The sequence below is a fragment of the Euprymna scolopes genome, chromosome 45 (genome assembly GCF_053919585.1).
Source record: "Euprymna scolopes isolate OS-2025 chromosome 45, ASM5391958v1, whole genome shotgun sequence".
NCBI lineage: Eukaryota > Metazoa > Mollusca > Cephalopoda > Sepiida > Sepiolidae > Euprymna > Euprymna scolopes.
In genome coordinates, this window is record NC_136526.1 from 10,849,910 (window position 1) to 10,874,909 (window position 25,000).

General features: G+C 34.8%; 1 protein-coding gene across 2 annotated transcripts in view; it reads right to left on the minus strand.

Moving 5' to 3' along the window:
• LOC145269247 (orexin receptor type 2-like) overlaps nucleotides 1-25,000 on the minus strand; it is a 468,223-nt gene that overhangs the window by 90,116 nt on the left and 353,107 nt on the right. The window contains exons 1-2 of one of the 2 annotated variants that reach the window (XM_080124871.1): nucleotides 7,634-7,778; nucleotides 1,969-2,088 (exon numbers count right to left, since the gene is read on the minus strand). The gene's annotated coding sequence lies outside the window, so the exon portion shown is untranslated. Of the gene's footprint in view, nucleotides 1-1,968; nucleotides 2,089-7,633; nucleotides 7,779-25,000 lie in introns of those variants that run through there. The other variant, XM_080124870.1, reaches the window with a different exon arrangement.

The window sequence follows — 25,000 nt, forward strand, 5'->3', positions numbered from 1 at the left end:
TTTGTCGACGTTTAAAAGTTTTCGGGTACGCTGAGAACGAATATCGCGTTTTTTTTTTTTTTTTTTTTTTTTTTGCGGTTATCCGTGTTTGAAGACATTAAGCATCCAACGTAATCCCTATCATTTTTACTGGCGACCATTTTGTTTTCCAATAACGAGAAAACGCCAAAAAAAAATAACTAAATATGCCACATGTAACTGGAATCCCCCCCCTCCTCACCACCGGCGTTGGCGCAAAAGAAAGTAAGGTTTATCGGAAGGCGGAAGACGCCCCCCCCGCCTCTCCATCACCCCCCCCAATGTAAACACAGAATTTCTGTGAAATGTTAAACGGTATTCTACTCGCTAAATGTCGACGGGTTACTTATGGAAAAACGGTTAATTAAACTGCAGAAGCACCTGTTAAACTACACAATTCTATAATTGAATACTCTCCCCCCCCCTCCAAAAAAGAACGAAAAACATCAAATATGCTTTTGTAAACAGCCCGTGAAAACTTACTGGCAGCAATATTTTTACTATTAAATGAGGTGAAAACTTTATTTATGAAAAATATTTCTTGTCATTTAAAATGTCCGCCATGTATTCATGCACCTTGTAAAACGTCAAGTGACTACGCGCATGCGCGCATTTTAGTAAGAAAGTGAAAAAAAAAATGAACATAATTAAGTGAAAAAATTAATGTAATTAAGAAAGATTGTCCGTTTCGATATCGAAAAGTGAAAAAAATATCTGGAAGGGTGGGGTGGGGTGTCAGTTCGACCTTGAAGCCGAAAAATGTTTTGGGTGCCATGTTTTGGCTCTTTTGGCTTCGTTTGGCTTTTTTTTAGCGTTTTTTTTATTTTTATTTTTTTTATACCAAAATGGGAAACAAGATGGCCGCAAGCAAAAACAGTAGTGATTACGTTGGATACTGAATGTCTTCAAATATAAATAGCTAATGTTTGCGCAAAAAATAACTGCGTTCTCAGCGTACCCGAAAACCCCTAAAAGTCGACAAATTAAAGGTTAATGCCGAGGGGTCGGTAAACTAAAAATCTACCGCCCTGCTTTTATTGAAACCAACCGAGAGCTCTTCTTAGTACCCTCGCTGTTCCCTTAAGTGCAATTGTCTGGATCTCTTTTGCGTTTGGTTCACCATGAATATTGGGTAGGACTTCAGGTTCTTCTTCATAAGCCCTGCGGCACCTATAATAACTGGTATGATTGATATCTCCCTAAGATTCCAATTTCTTTTCATATCATACATGAGACCTTGATATTTGGTCTGTTTCTCCCTTTCAGCTCTGTTCAGACCTCCATCATTAGGGACACTCACTTCAACCAAGGTTGCAACTTTTTCTGACTTATTCAATATAATTATGTCAGGTTTGACAGCAGCATTTTCAAGGTAGGTGGCTGTAGGGATTACATGGTCGTAATGTATGGTATATAAGTCATTTCCAACTGTTCTTGCAGGTTGATGTTCCCAGACTTGCTGCCTCACTGGATGTTTAATTTTTTACAGATGGTCCAGTGTGGGTACTTACATACTCCGTCATGTCTCGCTGTGTAGTAGCCATTCCCCAAACGAACCTTGCAACTTGATACTAGATGACTCGCACTTTCCAATTACGTGTGGCAGAATCTGCAATTGTTGTCATTACTGAGCAGCCATTATAACCCTTTCCTGGTTGTGGTGGAGAGCTTATCTCTTGAACCAGTCCAAGGAACCTTCTTTGTCTATGTATTTCTGGGAGAGTTCCCTTAGAAAATACTTTGCACGCTGATGTATGTGTGTATGTATGTGTGTGTTTGCGTGTGTGCTTGTGGGTGTGTGTGTGTGTGTGTTTGTGTGTGTGCTTGTGTGTGTTTGCGTGTGTGCTTGTGTATGTGGGTATACGTGTGCGTGCTTGCGTATGTGCGTGTGTGTGTGTTTGCGCGCGTGTGCGGGTGTGTATGTATGTGTGCGTGACAAAATGGTCTTACCTGAATTAGAGATGTCTCTTCAGTTTTGAAATTTCGTCGATGACGTGAGAATGACACCACAAAGGAATGGTAAAAAAAATCCAATGGTAAATATTTCCCGCGCAGCACTCACAAGACTTTCTGAAAAAAAAAAAAAAAGAAAAGAAAGACATTATTACGCCGTGCATCTATTTTTTCTTTTTCTTTTTCTTTTTTATCATTTCATTTTTGATGGAGATGGGTCATCCTACCAGATACCAGCCATCCACCCTCTATTTTACACACGCAAACTAAGAAATATTTTTAAGATTATAATTTTTGTAGACCCGTGCTAAGGGTTACAAAAGTTGTTTTTTTAATTAAATATCTGAAAAGTACGTGACTAAATATGCAGCAAATACACAATTTTGCAGACTTGTTAGTCGCAATACGAAACAATATTGTAATGGATACCTTTTGAAAAGTAATAAATGACCAACTGAGGAAACTTGATATTTTGAACTGAGAGAATTATTGGTTGGTTGGTTGTTTTTGTTTTACGACATATCAACCCTTTTCAGGTTATTTAATGCCGAATCCAGTGATTTTGAAGAACAATTTTTTAATAGAGTATATGTGTTTGCTTTTTTTAAGTTGGTTTCTATTTAACCCATAGTTGGGACCCTAACAAATACTACCACTCCGGGTCGGAGTGGACCTGGGAGCAATAGCAATTAAAGGGTGGCTCCACACTCCCCAAAGCCTGCAAGCTAGGGACTCACCACTGGATATAGTTTAAGGTCATATCCAGGACCAGGACTGGTTGATTCCACTTAGTTCTTAAATAGGGATGATTTGTACCCCATTACAATAATCCTCCTTTCAAGTGCAATTGTTTGTATCTCCCTTGCACTTTGTTCACTGGTTATATTAGTCAGACAGTTTTTGACGATTTAACTTTCATGGGCCTGGTTGTTTCCATAATTGATAGAATGACGAATATCTTCATAAGATTCCGGTTTCTTTTCATGTCGCATATGTGACCTTGGTATTTCATTATCTTTTCCCTCTCGGTTCTGTTTAAGTCAGCATCATAACGAACACTAACTTCAACTAGGGTTGCTACTTTCTCCCTCTTGTACCATATCACTATGCCAGGTTTAATTAAGTACGTAGTTGTACGAATTGTACACGATGGAACAATGAAATTGTCACCCTGGAAAAGAGGACATGTTAAAAAATTATATAATAAAAAATAAAAATCTTGAAAATTTATTATTTTCATTTTATTATATATATATATATATATATATATATATATACAGGTTTATAATGCTTTATATATATATATATATATATATATATATATATATATTAAGTAATGTGATTTATAATTTAAAAATTAAAAAAAAAAAAATTTTTAATTTAAAAATCAAAATTTAATTAAATTAAAAATCAGTTTCATAAGAAGGAACAACAACAAAGTCAATTATCTGTACGATCGTTTCGGAAATCCGTGCTTTTTATTTGTGGTATACATGAAGTCACGTAGAACAATTATACATAGTTTTTTTGGTAAGCACGGTCTCCTCATCAGCAAATTTTGGAGGATTTCTATTGAATTGAAAAGACACCAAAAATAAACCTAGCATTAAAAGCAAGGCAGATGAATCTTTTAGCAAACATCTAAATGACTACTTTAAATACAGTTCCTGATTTCAAAAAAAGAAAAACTTACCAAAAAAACTATGTATAATTGTTCTACGTGACTTCATGTATACCACAAATAAAAAGCACGGATTTCCGAAACGATCGTACAGATAATTGACTTTGTTGTTGTTCCTTCTTATGAAACTGATTTTTAATTTAATTAAAATTTGATTTTTAAATCAAAAAAATTTTTTTTTGATTTGTAAATTATAAATCACATTACTTAATATTGAATTAGCTCTAGGACATTTAACTATCGAGCTTATTATATATCTAAATTACAACGAGCATTTCCTGTATTTTAATTAAACTAGTAATTTCACTATTACATTAAAATACACTTAGCTCTTTAGACTATTATTCTAATCTCCTTTAAATTATATATATATATATATATATATATATATATATATATATATATATATATATATATATATATATATATATATATATATATATAACATTATAAACCTGTAAGTAAGGTATACACAATTTTAATTATTCGACAAGGAGTACAAATAAAACAAGAAAAACCTTATTCCATGGAGTTTCGAAGAATACAATTCTTCTCATCAGAGGGAAGAAGCTCGCAAAATATATAATACATTTTTCAGGTTAATGCATAACAGGAAACAAATAATATGAAGATTATTATATTTGCATAAAAAAATGTCATTCAAAAGTTTGAGATAGAGTGAAGGGATTCAAGGGGATTGAGAAAGCAAGAAACGGAAAAAAAGAAAAAGGATATGATAAAAATTCAATGAGAAAGATGGTAAAATCCAGAAGAGAAAAAATCTTGCCTCGGAAAACAGCAGATTTATCATTACACTCAGACGGTAAATTTGTTAACATCACTTTTCTCGCCGAAAACGTCTCATTTCCATAAGCGTTGGAGAATGTTTGAATGTGATAAAAGACGATAATGACGATTTTGTCACCTACGCAGCTGTAGTGAACAAACAATGTGATGACTTTAAATTGTCTGAACTAGCAGCAGACAATTCTAAATGTCTTGTGTTTGCGCAAGGGTTAAGCTCGGGAAAAGATGCAGAAATCAGGCGCAGAGTCCTTACAAAATTAGAAAATTAACCGAACTTAACACTTAAAAAATTGACTGAGGATTGTCAAAAAGTAGAAATTGTAAAAAAAAAGATGCAAGAAATACCGAAGCATTCTTTTGAAAATGCATCGGTAATCCATGAGAAAACAGAAATATAAATATAAATGTCCAGGGTAAATTAGAGCTTCAAGAACAATCATCAGGTTAGAGAGAGAGAGAGAGAGAGAGAGAGAGAGAGAGAGAGAGAGAGAGAGAGAGAGAGTGAGTGAGAGTGTGTGTGTGTGTGTGTGTTAGAGAGAGAGAGAGAGAGAGCGGGAGAAAGTCAGGAAAAACTGGAGATAACACTTAACAAATATTATTTTTCCATGCAGAGGAAATCGGAATATCGCGTGCCTTTCTACTTTCGATCGTTTAATACAGTGAGAATAAGGAATATGAGGAACATTATTGGAGTACTAACATTAATTAACAACATGAACCGCATTAAATTGCTTAAGGCGCAGTCAAGTTTAAAGCGCAGCAAGTTTGAGAAAATTAGTTAAAAATCAAAAACTATACTAAATAATGTGAGAAATTCGCTCAATATATGTTACTGTGACATAAGCTGACATATATTCGGTGGGTTTTTAACAGCATTTTGCATAGTTTTTTTTAATTTTTTAATCATTTTCCCAAACTTGCCGTGTTCAACAGAGAGTCTGGCGCCATTTGTAATTTTCCATTACATCGGTAAACATTGTATGTTTTTCGAGCTGAATAAACATTACATTAAATAAAAACACTAAAAAATGATCCAGTTAGGAAGAAAAGTAACTTATCTTTCCTTTGATAACATTTATTTGTTATATATTTGTTTTTGACAACTTTTTCGAATCTATGTGTACAGTAAAACAAACCCGAAAATTCCAGTTCACATAAGTACGAAGTTAAGAAGTACAGCAAGATTTTGATGTTTTTTTTTGTTTTGTTTTTTTTTACTAAGAGTTGGATATTCTTCCATAACAGAAATCCAAAAACGTCTAATGGCAGTTGTGCGTACTTCAATATGAGCCCACGATCACTGAAAAAGGCTGGTTAGTTCTTCCTCTTCGCATAACTCAGAATTGGAAAGATCGATAATCGATAAATCTAGGAAAGGATTGCGAATCCAATGAAATTCTTCAGTGTTGGTTGGGGGAGGTAAATATCCCAACTAAAATAACTTGTTACTTCGACCTATAATCTCCTTGCGGCACACCAGTAATCATCCCACGACACACTAATGTGCCGCGGTACAGTGGTTGGGAATCAATGATCTAGTAACTTTTGACTCTCTCTAAATTTTACGTTGTCTGCCAGCGGCAATTCGCGTTCAAGCGTAACTTCAAGTCTGTTACAATTTAAAACGATTGTATTTTTTATTTTTATTTTTTTTACATGGGCATCACCACTTATCAAGGCCAAGAGGCCACTCGAGGATAAGGGTTAAAAGTGTACAGTAGAAATTGGACAATATAGTAATCGTTAGTAATGGAAATTCGGTAAATTTGTTAACTTATATGGAACGGCTCATCAAAAACTTGAAGACAACCATATTGTAGTCAGCTGGAAAGCAGGAAAACGGAAGACAATTCCACAGGCGTGCAGTTCTAAGAAAGAAACTTTGTTCATGGAATCTACGTTTAGGTTTAGGCACAGATAAAAGAGTGGGGGAAATTATTGATAGTGTTTTCTGCTAGACGGGTTTTTCTTGTGAAAGTTTGGCGAGAGGGGGGGCCATAGATTGAAGCTCAGTCGAGCATTTGCCATGAAAATAACGATAAAGCAGAGACAAACTCGCAACATCTCTTCTGTGAGAAAGAGGTTGCAGGGGAAGAGACGCGTAATAGCCGAACTCTACCTTAAGTAATTAATTAAACTTCACACACGCGCGTGCGCGCGATCACACACACACACACACACGCACACACACATACACGCGCGCACACACACACACGCACACACACATACACGCGCGCACACATATACACACACACGCACACACACACGCACACGCGCACACACACACGCACGCGCACACACACACATACGTGCACACACACACACACGCACACACACACACACACACATACATACATACGCGCGGGCGCGCACACACACACTCGCACACACATACGCGCGGGCGCACACACACACATACACACTCGCACACACACGCGCACGCGCACACACGCACACACACACACGCACGCACACACACACACGCACGCACACACACATATTATTATAGATTACAGACTTAAATATCATATTAGCAGGAAAAAATGATAAAAAATAAATTTAATAAATTTTAAGAAAAGGGTTCACTTTCTCGTTATAACGTTCTACTTCATTGCTACGTGACTGTCCATACCGACGTGTCACGTGATTAGACCGTTATAAAAAGAAAGTGAACCCCCTTCTTAAAATTTATTTAATTTATTTAAAAAAAAAAAAAAAAAAAAAACAGTGAAAGTGCACTCAGTGACCACTGACCACCTGAAGACTTACCTTTAAGAAGTTGATGACGGGAAGATTGAAAATAAGAAAATGCCTTTCGGAATAAACATCCCGCCCCACAACCTCCCCATGTTAAGAACGGCTTTCGAAATAAACACCCTTTGGAGGCACAATGCACATTGACCAAAAAAAAAAAAAAAACTTAAAAAAAAAAAAGGGTGAAAAACACGCATTTATAGGGAGTGGGCACTCTCGTACAGGTCCGCCGAAAAATGTAACTCTTATTGAAACTTATTTGAATGTTTTGTTAAGATATCGATTTCTTCAACACACGGACAAATATCGAGTTTTATATATAGGAGATATAAAAATAGGTAGAACATATATTTATGCATAAAGAACAAGTAAGAAATTAAATAGGAAGTTAAAAAAAAAAAACAAAAAAAAAACACTAACCGTAATTCTTGTGATGCGATAAGTCCGTCATGACGCGCTGCGAAAATCGCTTACACTATTTTCGCAACTTCAACAATGGTGATGGGACAAACGCACGCACGCACGCGCGTGCGCGCACACACACACACACACACACACACACACACAGACGCGTGCTCTATCCCTCTCTCTCTCTCTCTCTCTCTCTCTCTCTCTCTCACACACACAACCACTGCAAGCGGGCGCACACACGAACACAGAGGCTTTCTTTAACTGTCGTGCGATAAACGCAATAGGAAGAGATATTGAAAGTGCGAGACAGAGAGAGAGAGAGAGAGAGAGAGGGGGGGGGAGGGGGGGACAGGGCAGTTGAGATGGTGGAGGGAGCGACACTTGAAAAATAAAGGAGTTATAATTGGTGAAGGAAGTGGTAGAAAGATAGATACAAAGAAAGAGATAGAAAAAAAAAGAGTGAGTTGGGGAGGTGTAGTGGGAAAGAGATGTGCCTTTTTGGAAAAGTTGTTACAGATACGAAATAACGCACACACGCACACACATATGTACATATATATTTTGCACACGCGCGTGCGCGCGCACAAACATATTTATTCCCCACTGTCAAACAACATCGCAGCCACAAGAGCCATGACAGTCAACGAACAGGAAGTTCAACACAGGAGTTAGTCATGCGTGTGGCGCGGTAGCTCATGTGGCAGAGTACTCGCCTCGTATGCAAGAGGTTCGGTTTCAAATCCCGAGTTCGGATATATCTATTGATGAGTCCAAATGAGAGCGAATCTTGAGTCTTGAACTTCTGGTTCATTGACTGCCATGGTTCTTGTGGGCTGCGACGTTGTTTGACTGTGTGGAAATAATTATGTAATCGTTCATTCGGAAAACTATATATATATATATATATATATATATATATATATATATATATATATATAGTAAGTTATAAAATATATATGGCGATTAAGCTACACTGAATATTCCGCATTTCATCCACTCTAGGATTATTCAGGCTTCCGCGTTTCATCACTCTAGGATTCTTCAGGAATGCCTGAAGAATCCTAGAGTGATGAAACGCGGAATATTCAGTGTAGCTTAATCGCCATATATATTTTACAACTTACTAACTAGCTCTACCCACGTATTGAGCACTGTTGAAGTAAATACTTCAAGTTTACGCACAAATTTATACTTTCGTATATTAATTTTATGTGAGTAAATGAAGTAGTTATATATATATATATATATATATATATATATATATATATATATATATATATATTAAAAAGTTTGACTCATGTCCAGATAACCTACATCTAAAATTACAAGCGTTTAGACCAAAAATTGGCGGAGGAGTCTGGTAGAGTTTGCAAAGGTCAACTCTTTCAACGTTGACCTCTTGTCAGCCAAATTTTCACCCAAAAACTGATTAAAAAGCTTGCTGCATGTTTGAATACCCTTAATGTAAAATTTCAAATGTTTTGATCCACAATTTGCTGAATAGTTTGCTCGAGACTGCAAAGGTGAAATCTTTGGAACTTTGACCCCTTAATAGCCAGATTTTCGGCCAAAAACCGACTAAAAACCTTGACCTATGTCCGAATACAATTTATGAAAAATTTCAAATGTTTAGACAAAATATTGGCTGAGTGTTCAAATTTCTTTTTGAACTTTGACCCCAATTTTGATTCCTTACCATTTATTGTTTTGGGCTCAAATCAAATTAAAAAGTTTGATCCATGTCCATGGAACCTACGTCTAAAATTTCAAGTGTTTAGACCGAATATTAGCGAAGGACTTTGGTAGAGTTTTTAAAGGTCAAATCGTTGAATTTTGACCCCTTGTCAGCCAAATTTCTGTCCGAAAACAGATTAAAAAGATTTTCCCAAATCTCAATACCCCTTATGTCAAATCTGGAGTCTGTAGACTGAAAATTGACGGAGTAATTTGATAGGGAAATGTACACGCACAGACATGTACACACAGATACAGTATAGTTTCGTTGTATTACAACTCGTTAGTGCGGCTAGACATACCTGCAACCTCTCTCTCACAGAAGAGACGTTGCGAGCCTATCATTGTTTTATCGTTATTTCCATGGCAAGTGCTCGTCTGAACTCCAATCTCTGGTTTCCCCCCTCGCCAGTCTTTCACGAAAGACCTGTCTAGCTGAATCCACTGTGAAAATTTTCCCCCACTCTGTATCTGTGCCTAAATCAAAACGTGAATTCCATGAACAAAGCTTCTTTCTTAGAACTGCACGCCTGTGGAACTCTGTTCCGTCTGCCTGCTTCCCACCTGACTACAACTTGGATGTCTTCAAGTCCAACGTTAACAAATTCCTAATGAACCGCCCCCTTAAGTAAACACTTTCAAATCTCCACACTAACGTACTGTACTTGCAATAACCCTTATCCCTGAGTGGCTTCCGGGCCTTGATAAGTGGTGACCACCGTGTAAAAAAAAAAACAAAAAAAAAAACACCCTTCCCTAGATCAAACCTACATCCGTCAAGTTGACAGTCGACTGTTCTAACAATTGGGCCACGAATCAGTGCTGTAAATATTTCTCATCGAGTGTGTATTAAATTTTCACTCGCCCGTCGCAACAGTGCTCAAACCATCATTTGTTTACAAACAAATTAATAGTGGGCTTCACTTAATTGGTTAAATACGCATCGGGTGAAAATATATTTTTAAAAGTGCTCAACCCAAAGAGGAGGGCTTTTTATTCGTCATCCACATAGAGTACTGTTTCGTTGTATCACAACTCATCAGTGCGGCTAGATATTGGAGAGCACTTGAATGACTGCTAGACACTGCTTTCGACTATCTAAGGTCTCCCTGTACAGGAGGTTGCCAGAACAACCTGGCATGAGGATACGTTTACCTACTAGAAAACCCTGACTAAATATTCAAAATCACATTGCATCCTCAGCATGGATTACTTATACTAGGTTTTACAAGGGATAGTGAACCGTCTCCAAGTGATGTTACCTCAAGTAACAGTACGAAGCTGGATACTCCACCAGACTAGACGAATTCTTGTACTGGAATCCAGTATTACCAAGTAATATCACAAACACAAAAACAAAAAAAAACAAAAAGAAAACGTATGCATTTTTTAAAATCACTTATATATATATATATATATATATATATATATATATATATATATATATATATATACATATATATATATATGAAATAAAATGGAGGTGGAAGGACCTGGATACTCAACGTTTCGCCCGATTTATGCCGGCTTCTTCAAGAGGGATGGTCAAGAGGGATAATTCTTCCGGAGTCTATTTTTATATCAGCTATATTAATTGTATTGGCTGACCGAAACATGCTCATGAATGTGTAGCGACACATGAATGCTTATGTGTAAACTAAGTAAAGTATATATATATATATATATATATATATATATATATATATATATATATATATATATATATTAGTGATGAGACGATTCTAATATTTTTCACGATTCTTACCAATTCTGATTCTTTATAAATCTCTTAATATATAATTGTAGAATTGTTATTTTCCCCGAATTTCGTTAAAAAAAAAAAAACACATATTAAATATGCAGATATTTTCCTAAACGTCAAAATACACTTTTGGGGGATGATCTATTGATTTTAACTTTATTAGTATTTTAAAATCAATAAAAATATTTATTATTTTATCATTATTACCAGCAATGGAAGATTTTGTTTTAAACAAAATCAAATAAATAAACGCAATCAAAAGAATTGTTTTGACACTGAAAATAGGCGTCCAGCTAGTATATATATATATATATATATATATATATATATGATGATTGCAACGTCTTGTCAGACGAGTGCCACTCCCTCAGACACTTAAAGTCCATGAGCCCAAAAATGACTTCCATCGCCACAAGACCATTTTAATAGACTTAAGGAGTATCTATACACTGATGATGTTGCAGAGTCTTAGCTTTGTAGGACAGCTAAGTCCCTCTCTCGGTTCAAAGTGTTGAGATCCAGCAACACGCAAGAGCAAGATAACAAGCAACAAGTTAAACTGCAGACCAGCTTAATGCGGGTAATGGTCTCCCGCTTTATGTTTTTTTTAATCAGAGATTTGCTTCTCCTAGAAAGGTTGCCTTCACCATGGCTTACGGGAGCCCTCTCCACCCCAACACACACATATATAAACAAACACACATGGTGCTAGCTGGCCGTTGACTCTGAAAAAGGGTTCATTCGCCCTTTGAAAGGTCTTGTTTTTAATCCTTCAGGGAGACTAGCCACCCTCCTCACCAAACAAGTCTGGTGGGGGAACCAGTTTAGTCGCCGGTGACCAACCATGAGGCAGGTAGTACTGGGTTACATGGTACCAGTAGCATATGACATGACCTGACACACACACACACACACACACACACACACACACACACACACACACACACACACACACACATATATATATACGTTTTCACCCCAAACAAGGCACATTGCCACTTTGGTGTAAGGGGCTACTATCAGGGACATAAGCTACTGGGATACTATGTAGGGAGTTGGGCGGCAAGATGTCGGTTCACGTTACACTTGAACTTCTGCATGTCAGTACAGTTGGGGAAGCAGGGATCCGGAAGGGAATTCTAAAGTCCAGCAGTTTTGGGGAAAAAAACTACTAGAGTAGAAAGCTCTCTTACATCTAGGAATCTCTACTGTGTAGATTTCGCTGCTTGTCGAGTTTGTCGAGGGTATTTACGTCGTGGGGCCACAAGTGCTTGCAGTTCTTCAGAGCATTCACCATTAAAATACTTGTAGAACAGGCAGAGGGATGAAACATTTCGTCGGTGAGACAAAGGCTGAAGCTTAGATGACAGTTCAGGACCTCTCAGGTTGGCGACTCTCTTTTGGACCTTGTCTAGGAGCGAGAGACTAGTAGCAGATGCACCAGCCCAAATATGACAACAATACTCCATACACGGGCGAATGGTGGCCTTATAGAGGTACAGGATACTTTTGGGTGTTAGGCTTTCTCTACCATGCCAGAAAGCTACTACCTTCTTCACAGCGGTCCTGGTAATACTCTCAATGAAGCTTAGATGACAGTTCAGGCGACTCTCTTTTGGACCTTGTCTAGGAGTGAGAGACTAGTAGCAGATGCACCAGCCCAAATATGACATTTGCATAAGCCTGATAAATCCTAGCGGAATATTCTGTGTAACTTAATTGCCATATATATTTTATAACTTACTACTTAGCTCTACCTACGTATTGAGCACTGTTGAAGTAAATACTTAAAGTTAACGCATAAATCTATACTTTCGTATGTTACGTATTAATTTATACTTTCGTGTCTTAATTTATGTGATTAAATGAAGTAATCATATATATATATATATATATATATATATATATATATATATATATATATATATAGAGAGAGAGAGAGAGAGAGAGAGAGAGAGAGAGAGAGAGAGAGAGAAAATAAAAAGGAACAAACCGTATTATGTGTTCATCAACGTTTCGTCTTTATTTCGAGACTTCCTCTGGATGAAGTCTCGAAATAAAGACGAAACGTTGATGAACACATAATACGGTTTGTTCCTTTTTATTTTCTCTATGTTGTCGGAATACTATTTCCATCATTTTCATCATATATATATATATATATATATATATATATATATATATATATATATATATATATATATATATATATATGGGGTGGGTTTATTGGACAATATACATTGTTAAACGCTTGATATCTCGGGACGCGTCATGCAAACGAGGGTGTATTTCATATTCATTACAATGCGCTGCCGTCACGCAAGCATTGCTACCTAGCAAAAGGAGAGCGCAAAGAAATAATTGGAGCGTTTCTCAAATTTTAGGAGTGCTTCTTCTATCAATCGAATTAATTATACTTGTTAACAATAACAACGATCGACAACGTTTATTGTGCATAGTTACCCAAACTGTGTGCCGCGACCGCCCAGTATATCGAGAGGACGTGTATCAGTAAGGTGCGTAAAATCAACCTGGGCGTTTTTAGCGGTGGCAATGCTATTCGAAATTTCAGCGTGACATACAGATATACAGATCGAGAGAGCCCCTTATAGAGACGTGTGGACGCATATAAAAATGCTACTTTAAGCAGACCAAATATCTATCTCTCTTGTTTTTGTTTTTTTAAATAAACCTCTTTTATATATATATATATATATATATATATATATATATATATATATATATATATATATATAACGATTTATATATATATATATATATATATACACCCGTTCACATATATATATATATATATATATATATATATATATATATATATATATATATATATATATATATATATGAATCACTGTTATAAAGTCAGTTAAACATAGAGTTTGTTGTGTATTGACAGTAAAATTTAACATATATATGAATTAACTTCCTCTCAATAATGATGATTTATTTTCAGTAATCGTATTTTTGACTGATTGAAGGTCCTCAATAATAAATATGACAAAATATGTTTGGATTGAAGGGTTTTAGTGCTAAAACGACGTGCCATTCGTATAGCGATCGTTCTCTATCTCTTCCGCCGACAACTTGAGCAAGCGTCCCAGACATAGATGGAATCGAGCAATTACAATTGCTCGAGTCCATCTAATTCTGGGTACCAGTTTTATCATGGAAAAGTGTATGTGGACGAGTATATATATATATATACTCTTAATATATATATATATATATATATATATATATATATATATATATATATATATATATATATATATATATATATATATTATGACACTATATATACATATTTCAAGGTCGTACCATTGGTTTCGATACACCGAAAACAGTAATAATATACTGTAGAAAATCGGTATAATCTCTTCGGCGACAAAGAAAAAGCTAAAAAAAAAAAAAATGTATATATAGTGTCATAATAAATATTGTATCTTCAGCTCTCACATCTACGATCGAGCACTTTATTGGATTTTTTTCATCACCCCTGGACACGCTATATATATATATATATATATATATATATATATATATATATATATATATATATATATATATATATATATGCGCAGATCGTCATATAATAATTAAATAATTCTGACAAACGTTAAAAGCATTTAATGAAATAAATGTTTAAAATTCAACAGCATTTCTCGCGGTTAACGGTAGCTGAATGGATATAGTCCTTGCTAATGAAGCCAGAGATGGCCTGTGTTGCCGGGTTCAAATATATCGACTGGTATTAATCGTGACACCTTGCACCTAAGATTCTCGAAAGGATGAAACACTGGTGTCTGTAAGTACTTAATAATTATTGCAGCAAATAATTATATATATATATATATATATATATATATATATATATATATATATATATATATATATATATATAATTATTTTTTTACTATAATAATTAAATTAAATTATTTTTTTACTATAATAATTTAATTAAATTATTTTTTTACTATAATAATTAAATACATACATTTTGACACTAGTGTTTCATCCTTTCGGGATTCTTCAGTGCAGGGTGTCACGATTAACACCAGCCGAACGATTCGAACCCCGCGACACGAGACATCTCTGGCTCGATTAGCGGAGACCGTATCCATTCGGCTACCATTATATATATATTGTGTCAGGTCATGTCATATGCTACTGGTACCATGTAACCCAGTACTACCTGCCTCATGGTCGGGTCACCGGCGACTAAACTGGTTCCCCCACCAGACTTTTTTGGTGAGGAGGGCGGCTAGTCCCCCTGGAGGATTAAAAACAAGACCTTCCAAAGGGCGAATGAACTCTTTTCTGGGTCAACGGCCAACTAGCACCGTGTATATTTGTGTGTGTGTATTGGGGTGGAGAGGGCTCCCGTAAGCCGTGGTGAAGGCAACCTTTCTAGGAGAAGCAAATCTCTGATTAAAAAAACCATAAAGCGGGAGACCAGTACCCGCATTAAGGTGGTCTGTAGTTTAATTTGTTGCTGGCTATCTTGCTCTTGCTTGTTGCTGGATCTCAACATTTTGAACCGAGAGAGAGACTTAGCTGTCGTACAAAGCTAAGACTCTGTAACATCATCTTTGTATAGATACTCCCTCAGGCATTTGGGCTCATGGATTTTAAATGTCTGAGGGAGTGGCACTCGTCTGACAAGACGTTGCAATCATCATATATATATATATATATATATATATATATATATATATGCCGTACCGGTTCTCGCCAGATCACCGAAGTTAAGCAACGTTGAGCTTGCCTAATACCAGATGGGTGACCATTTTAGAATTCTAAGCGCTGTATGTGCTCTCCGCTTATCTCGGCATTGTTTCCAGTCGTCCTGTGCCTACACTTGCCACTGGTATGCAACAATGTTTACTCAGGAGATAGTGGTTGGAGACTGCGGCACTCTTGCCACACAAATTCACCGCGCAGGTACCCTTACAATTGGTATCCATAGTCTGTCAAGACTGAAGGAAGCCACGTATATACATACATACATATATATATATATATATATATATATATATATATATATATATATATATATATATATAACATTTTTATTTATTTATTATTTTTAAAACAGTAATGTACGCTTACTTAGATTGCTGTTTTAAAAATAATAAATAAATAAAAATGTTATATACGTCCAAACAAATTACAGGGCGACATTCTAAGTAAATAATGAAAAAGAAAAATGAGTTTCGAGGCGGAGCCAATATTAACCGTATTTATCGTTTGAAACAACAATAACATATATATATACATACATATATATATATATATATATATATATATATATATATATATATATATATATATATATATATATATATATAGGAGATTAGGATAATAGTCTAAAGAGCTAAGTGTATTTTAATGTAACAGTGAAATTACTAGTTTAATTAAAATACAGGAAATGCTCGTTGTAATTTAGATATATAATAAGCTCGATAGTTAAATGTCCTAGAGCTAATTCAATATTAAGTAAAGTGATTTTCAATTTAAAAATTTAAAAATAATTTTTAAATTTAAAAGTCAAATTTTAATTAAATTAAAAATCAGTTTCATAAGAAGGAACAACAACAAAGTCAATTATCTGTACGATCGTTTCGGAAATCCGTGCTTTTTATTTGTGGTATACATGATGTTATGTAGAACAATTATATATATTTTTTTTGGTAAGCACGGTCTCCTCATCAGCAAATTTAAATTGAAAATCACTTTACTTAATATATATATATATATATATATATATATATATATATATATATATATATATGTATATATACATATATATATACATACATATACATATATATATATATATATATATATATATATATATATATATATATATAGAGAGAGAGAGAGAGAGAGAGAGAGAGAGAGAGAGAAAGGGATCGCCCTTATTTTTTATGGGACGTATTTATTTTTATTTTCAAATATTATTTTACACGCATAAAGATATAGTCATGGACGTGCAGGTTTCTGGCTTTCAGCCATCGTCAGCATAGGTTCTCCTGAGGCGAACAAGAACACAGATTATGGAATCCTGTGGTACAGGTCTTACAAAATGTTTTTAGGAGGTGATATTTTTATATAAGATAATCCCACCCAAAAAGGGAAGAACTCAATATATTTGATTGAGTAAATAAATTTTATGCTTTAAAAAATATTTAAATTTCATTCAGAAAAATATAATTTTTCAAAACTGAAATTTATTCATTGAACAAACTATAAAACAATAATATATATATATATATATATATATATATATATATATATATATATATGTATATACATATATATATGTACATATGTGCGCGTGTATATATATGCGTCTGTGCCTATATATATGTGTGTATATGTGTGTATCTGTGTGTGCGTGTGTATGTGTATATATATGTATATATATACATGTATCTATATATGTGTATATATATGCATGTATTCATATATGTATGTATATGTATACGTATATATATGTCTGTATATATATATATATATATATATATATATATATATATATATACGTGTGTGTGTGTGTAGATATATACGTAGGGATGTATATATTTTTAATGTATATATATATATATATATATATATATATATATATATATATATATATATAGAGAGAGAGAGAGAGAGAGAGAGAGAGAGAGAGAGAGAGAGAGAGAGAGGGATGGATATATTATAAAGAGAGCGAGATAGGGAATTGGCCGCCAAAAGGGAATAGTTTTGAAAATCAACATGATTCGCAAGAATCAAAATTGGAGCCGGGTTACAACTTCCGGCCTTCCCATACGGACATCCGGTTTGCCTTTTTAATAGTCGGATGTGAGTTCTCCTTATATCTCTTTCTTTCCTTTTTTTCTTATTTCCCAGTCATCTGTAAAAAAAAAAAAACCCAAAGTAACGTGTCTATTACTGCATCTATTCTCCCTGTATATACATACAGGATTGAACGATAAAATTGTCGTCCTAGAAAAGATATGATTCCATTTCGGTTTTCCTTTTTTTTTTTTTGTTGTTGCAGACTATCTACTAGTTGGCGAGTTGTGTACAAATCCCAACAGCGATAGGAGCCTTCTATCATGTCTGAAAATGACACAATGTTTAACGAGCGAGATCGGAGATGCGCCGCTGTATAACTCATGCTCTCTACCAATTCAAGTTATGAGAACAGGACCATTACCAGCACCTTCAATACAGTTAACTTTATTTCAAAACTTTAATTTAAAATATCAATTCAAGTAACTTCATTATGTGGTAGAGCTGACATTTTTTTTTTTTACAAGGGTGTCACCACTTATCAAGGCCCAGAGGCCACTCGAGGATAAGGGTTAATAGGTATACATTAGTCATTGTGATTTTAGCATAGTAAACAGTGGGAATTTTGCAACTTGGATTACTTAGGGGGACGATTCAATTAGAACTTGTTCACTTTGGACATTTTCATTTTTTTTTTCATAGGTATCAACTCATTATCAAGGCCAAGAGGCCACTCAAGGATAAGGGTTAAAGAGTGTACAGTAGAAATTGGACAATATAATAATCATTAGTAATGAGAATTTGTTAAATTTGATAACTTATATGGAACGGCTCATCAAGAACTTATTTACGTTAGACTTGAAGACAACCATATTGTAGTGACATCTATTCAATTTAACCGCCTTCAGCCTGAATATCCTCCTCAATACGTTTTGGCGTTGTGGGAGGTCATGTTGGTGATGTTCTCGATGTATGATCGAACGAAGTAGTCCAGCGGGTTCAGGTCGGGGGGGAGGGGGCAGCGAGGGAAGGATACAAAGTTCTAGCAGTCTTTCTGAAGCCAAGCCTGCGTCTCTTTGGACTTGTGGGCCAGCGCCGAGTCCTGTTGCCACATCCAGGGTATGCCAGGGACCACCTGATTTCACCAGGGATCACCACATTCTTCAGCATACCTTTGGCGTTGACTTTCAAGCCAACTTCGAAAATGTGAGGTGGCATGATGTGGCCCTCACTTGAAACCACACCAAGGACCATAAGCGTAGCCGGAAACTTTGCCTTCATCACCCTGGACACGTCTCTGTTATTTGTAGCAATCCAGCGATTTGAGGTGCTGGCAATGTTCCTGTTGTCATAACTTGAATCGATAGAGCATCGATGAGTTGTACAGTGGCGCATCTCCGATCTAGCTCGTTCAACATTGTGTCCCTTTCAGACATGATCGAAGGCTCCTGTTGCTCTTGGGATTTGTACACAACTGGCCAACTAGTAGATAGTCTGAAAAAACAAACAAAAAAAACGGTTTTCATCAAATGGAAATGGAATCATGTCGTCTTTTCTAGGGCGACAATTTTATCGTTTCACCCTTTAGGATACCATTGCCTTATAACTGCTTCTGACGCCGCCCATGGAGAGGCAAATGAAACAGAACCTATCATGGAAGTCACATGAGAATATATGGGACTCAACGCGAGATTTAAAACATTTTTAGGTTAGAAAGTCACAACTAATTACTGTTATAGTCGTCCCGGAAACAGCTCTGTGGTGTCGTGTTCCACAGACGAACAGTTCTTAAAAAAAAAACTTAGGTCCTGGAATTTTCGCTTAGATTTAGAAACAGAGATCTTGGCAATAGATTTCATGTATGTATTCCATTTCAGATCAGGAATGAAGCTTGTCAAGACATGGTGCTGCCCTAAGACCAGGGCCACTCATTTCAATTGGGAATAGGTGGGAGTCAGAGCGTTGGTGATTGAAAGAGAGAAGTTTGGTTTTAAATGCATTAAAATTAACCAGCTGCCCTTTTCTCCATGGCACCAAAGTTCAAGATCAGAGGAGAGAGAATAACTAATAATAATATAATAGTATTATATAGCAACTGTTAAATAATGGTTATGGACGAATAATTGAATGTGAACAGATCTTATTCTTTATTTAAATATGCATATATAATATACAACAACTAATAATAATATAACAGTAATATAAAGCAACAAGTAAATAATGGATATGAAAGAATAATTTAATGTAAACGGATCTTATTCTTTATTTAAATATGCATAAATAATATACAATAACTAATTATAATATACTAGTAATATAAAGCAACTATTAAATAATGGATATGAAAGAATAATTTAATGTAAACACATCTAATTCTTTATTAAAATATACATAAATAATATACAATAACTAATATCAATATATTAGTAATATGAAGCAACTATTAATTAATGGATATGAAAGAATAATTTAATGTAAAACAGATATAATTATTTATTTAAATATATGTAAATAATATACAGAATGTCAGAAAAAAGAGAGAGTAAGAAAAATCATGGTCATTGCCGGCTTTTGAAATGTTGCCATAGATGGTAGTGCCGTCTGCATAAATGTCTACCAATAATCTAAGAATGTGATTTGAAATTGATGAAGATCAGGAAGAGAGTTGAACCTAAGTAGAAAGTAATTAACTGCAAGTGACGTTTCTGAATCTTTGAGATGAGGATTAGTTATTTGTAATATTTTGATTCATCAAACTACTGTTCTAATTCTTGAGTGTGATTTCCACAATCTTTCGGTCGATGTAACCTCCGACCTTCTTCAGCTGACGTAACAAGAGCATGCTACCCTCATGAAGTAAATAAAAGATTTCATTCAAAATAGCGTCCAAATTCCCGAGTTTGACATAAACATTCCCGAGTTCGACAAGACAGACCAGAAGAAGGTCGGAGGTTACATCGACCGAAACGTTGTGAAAATGACAAGAAAAAGATGAGAACAGTAGGCCGATGAATCCAAATAATACGAAAAACTACAAATGATTTTGTGTTACTGCAACAACTGTCTACCATTGACTTCTCGCTGACACGATTATTGGTCTTAACTCAAGTTTGTGTGACAAAAAAATAATACTCTGCTGCCATCATTTTTTAGGTATACAAAAGTGTTTGCAACTACAAGTTCTCTAGGTTTTTTGGTTGAGGTTTCATTTCTATGATTTTTGCATTCAAGGATTTTCCTAAAGATTTATAGCAAGATATTGCAACTACTATAAAAGGTTTCGTGTGTACCGGAAGCACACGGATACAAATCAAGCAATCAAGCACACGCGCGTAGTACACAAACGTTGCCGTTTATCTGACATTTTGACACGACATCTATATATATATATATATATATATATATATAGATAGATAGATAGATAGATAGATAGATATAAAGCTGAGTGTGTGTGTGTGTGTGTGTGTGTGTGTGTGTGTGTGTGTGTGTGTGTGTGTGGTCACGAATAGGCTCGTGTATGGTTGACTATTTAAAAAAACTGATTACATATTATGATAGAAGATGTATCGAGACACAGGAATGGGTATGTTTGATCTGGCAGAAGGGTGGTTCATTAAAATTGTGGGGTCTGCGTTCGCGCCTGGTCCACAAAGTATGGAAATAAAAAATGAAAAAAAAATGTTTACAAGTGTTTTGGGTATAGATGTACATAATAATACTTTGATAAGTTTGTTTTAACTTAAATAGGGATGGTATAATAAAATTGTGGGGTCTGCGTTCGCGCCTCGCCTCCATAGAATGGAAATAGGCACAAACTTTAATAAAGACTTTTCATATCTATCTGCGTAAGTATACTTTGATAATTATATTTCAGTTTGAAGAAATATGGTTTAATAAAATTATGGGGTGTTCGTTCGCACCTTACCTCCATAGAATGGAAATATGTCACAAAGTTTAACAAGGTTTTTTAATATAGATCCACAGAATATTGTGATAAGTGTTTCAGTGTGAACAGGTATGGTATAATAAATTATGGGGTTTATCTATTTTATTTTTACTTTCATCATATTTTGATTTGGTTTTGATACCCCCAAATTCGAAGCTATCTCTTTACAACCCTTCCTTTTCATAACCTATCATCTTATATATATATATATATATATATATATATATATATATATATATATATATATATATATATATATATAAAACGAAAATGTGTGTATGTATGTATGTATGTGTATTTGTATGTCTCGCAAAAACTTTTGACTCGGGTCACGGATTTTCACGAGATTAGTATCCTTTTTAATTACCCACCTTCGCCCGACAGCGAGGGGTCAGCAAAAACCGTCCTCTCATGAAAATTTCGCTTCTACGCATGCGTCATACGACATCGGAACATGATTTACTTTAAATATTAAAAAAACAGACAGAATTTCGTAGACGTCGTCTTAGCTTCGAGCGCGGCATCATTATCTAAAGGTTTTTGGTTCGAATCGTGGTGTGAGATTTTTTTTTTCGATTTTTAAAATTTTAATATTGAAACAGGGTTATTTAAGCCATTTTTCACGTGTTTTTTTTGGGTGGGTGGGTTATTTTTCAGATTTTTTAACGAAGTTTTAACGTTCGTTTTTCCGTTTCTTTTTTTCATCACATTCGCGTTTTCTTTTTTTGCTTTTCCGATTTTTACATTTAACATCGTTCGTTTGCCTTATGTTAGTTTTTTTCGTGTTTCTTTTGATTTTTTAAGTTTTAAAATATTTACTTCGCTTATTCTTATGTTTTGATTAACACCCCGCCCGAGCACACACACCTCTAAACACCCGGGCAACGCCGGGTACCCCCCTAGTATATATATATATATATATATATATATATATATATATATATATATATATATATGGAGGTTCAAAACTTATATAGAGATTTAAATTAAATATGCGGAAATTTCTCGAGAGCTCGTTCGGCTATCATCTTTTATGGAAAGACTATTATTGGCGAAATAAAGAAAACTAGGGGGGGGGAATTCGTATGTGCCAAACAGACGTGTGTGAGTGCGTGTGTAAGAGTGTGTGAGTTCCTTCCGTATAGGTTCCGAAACGGCTGAGCGTATCTTTTGCAAATTTCATGCAAAGTTAATTTATATGTCTGGCAGTGTTCTTAGATATGTTTTGTACAGAAATTCATTCGATAAGTATCGAAAATCGAAAAAAAATCGAGCTTAAAAATAGTCTTTTATTCTTCTAGATAAAAAGAAATAACTTTTACAGGGGAATATTTTGCGTTACACCGGTCAATGAAGATAATAAAATCTCAGCAAATAATTTCTTCTTAAAAAAAAAAAGAAAAGATTTATTACTATTTGAAGAGATATCTGTAAAGTTTTCGATTACAGGTCGAATAATCCCCTGATAAAACCAGGTTCTACCTTATCATTTTATTTTAATTTTTTAATTCCATATCTTTCTAAATCTCTCTATCATCCGAGTGACTGTCGTTTAATTGCTATTGACTTCCATTTCTTGTAATAAATAATTTTAGCAAGAATTCTTCATAAGTTTTGGTTTCGGTTTTGATTAAAGCTGGGCACTTAAGTCATTTATTTTTTTATAAATAATTTTACCAATAATTCTTCAAAAGTCGTTGTTTCGGTTTCGATTCAAGCTAATGCACCCAAGTCATATGAATTTTTTTTTTTTTTTTTTTTAATCGCAACTTTATAATATATAAAAATCGATAGAACATTAACTCTATAATAATACTAGCAGGGGTGCCCGGCGTTCTCGGGTGTTTGGAGGTGTATGCTGTGCAAAAAAAGCTAAAAAAAACAAAAACAAAGGTTAATTTTTTAAAACTTTGACCCCTATTATGGCCCCTTAAAATTTATTGTTTCGGGCTCAAATCACTTTATTAAGTTAGATCCATGTTCAAGGAACCTATATCTAAAATTTCAAGTGTCTAGACCCAAAATTGTCGGAGGAGTTTGGTAGAGTTCTTAAAGGTCAAATCGTTGAAATTTGACCCCTTAACAGCCAAATTTCTGGCTGACACCCGTCACATCGATTTTCCCAAATCTCAGTACCCAGTATTTCAAATTTCGAGTCTATACACTAAAAATTGACAGAGTTATTGCGTAGGGAAATGTACACAGACAGACACACACACAGACACACAGACAGACAGACACGTTCACTTTTATAGATATATAGATATACGAAATTTGCAAGAATTAAAATATCATATTTAAGCGTATTTTACGACCGAGTTACGCTGGGCATCCCTGCTAGCTTAGATAAATACTTTTGCAGCTTTAACAAAAGAGCTACAATAATATCAGAGTGTCTCCATTTACACTGAATCTACAGAATCTACATCTACAGAATGCCAGCATCAATATATTACATATAATTGAGTTCCCTGTTGAATATCCACAGGTCCCGCTAGTACACATAATTAAAAGATGTCTCAACAGCGATACCGGATATTTTACAGAAAAAAAATATGAGTTCGAATAGCCACCCCCTCACTTCTCTTCGGTGCTTAATAAAAGATGCTGTTCAAATAAATAAACATGTTTGTTTGCAAGTTGCGCGCATTCGTGCGTGTCCGCCTCTTTTAAAAGATACACTTGTGCGTAAGATTGTTAATAGCGGCGTATATGCAAGTTAGGAAGTAATTATTGAAGAAAAAAAAGAAAAAATATGATAGTATTCCTAATAAAAAATTAAATATTCAAGTTTTTTCTGCTTTTTGTCAGGACTTTTCAGAAAGTCAGTCTAAAAAAAAATTAAAGAAAAATAAAACTTCAAGTGTTTTGGGTTTTGAAGAAAAAAGAAGGAAAGAAGAAGAAAGAAAAAAGGAAAGGACGCTTTATTGAATAAAAATTGAAAAATGTGTGTGTGTGTGTGTGTGTGTGTGTGTGTGTGTGCGTGTCTGTCTGTCTTTGTCTGTGTCTGTGTTTCTGTGTGTGTGTGTGTTTGTGTGTGTGCGTGTCTGTCTGTCTTTGTCTGTGTCTGTGTGTCTGTGTGTGTGTGTGTGTGAATTAATTGTGACACCCTGCACTGAAGATTCTCAAAAGG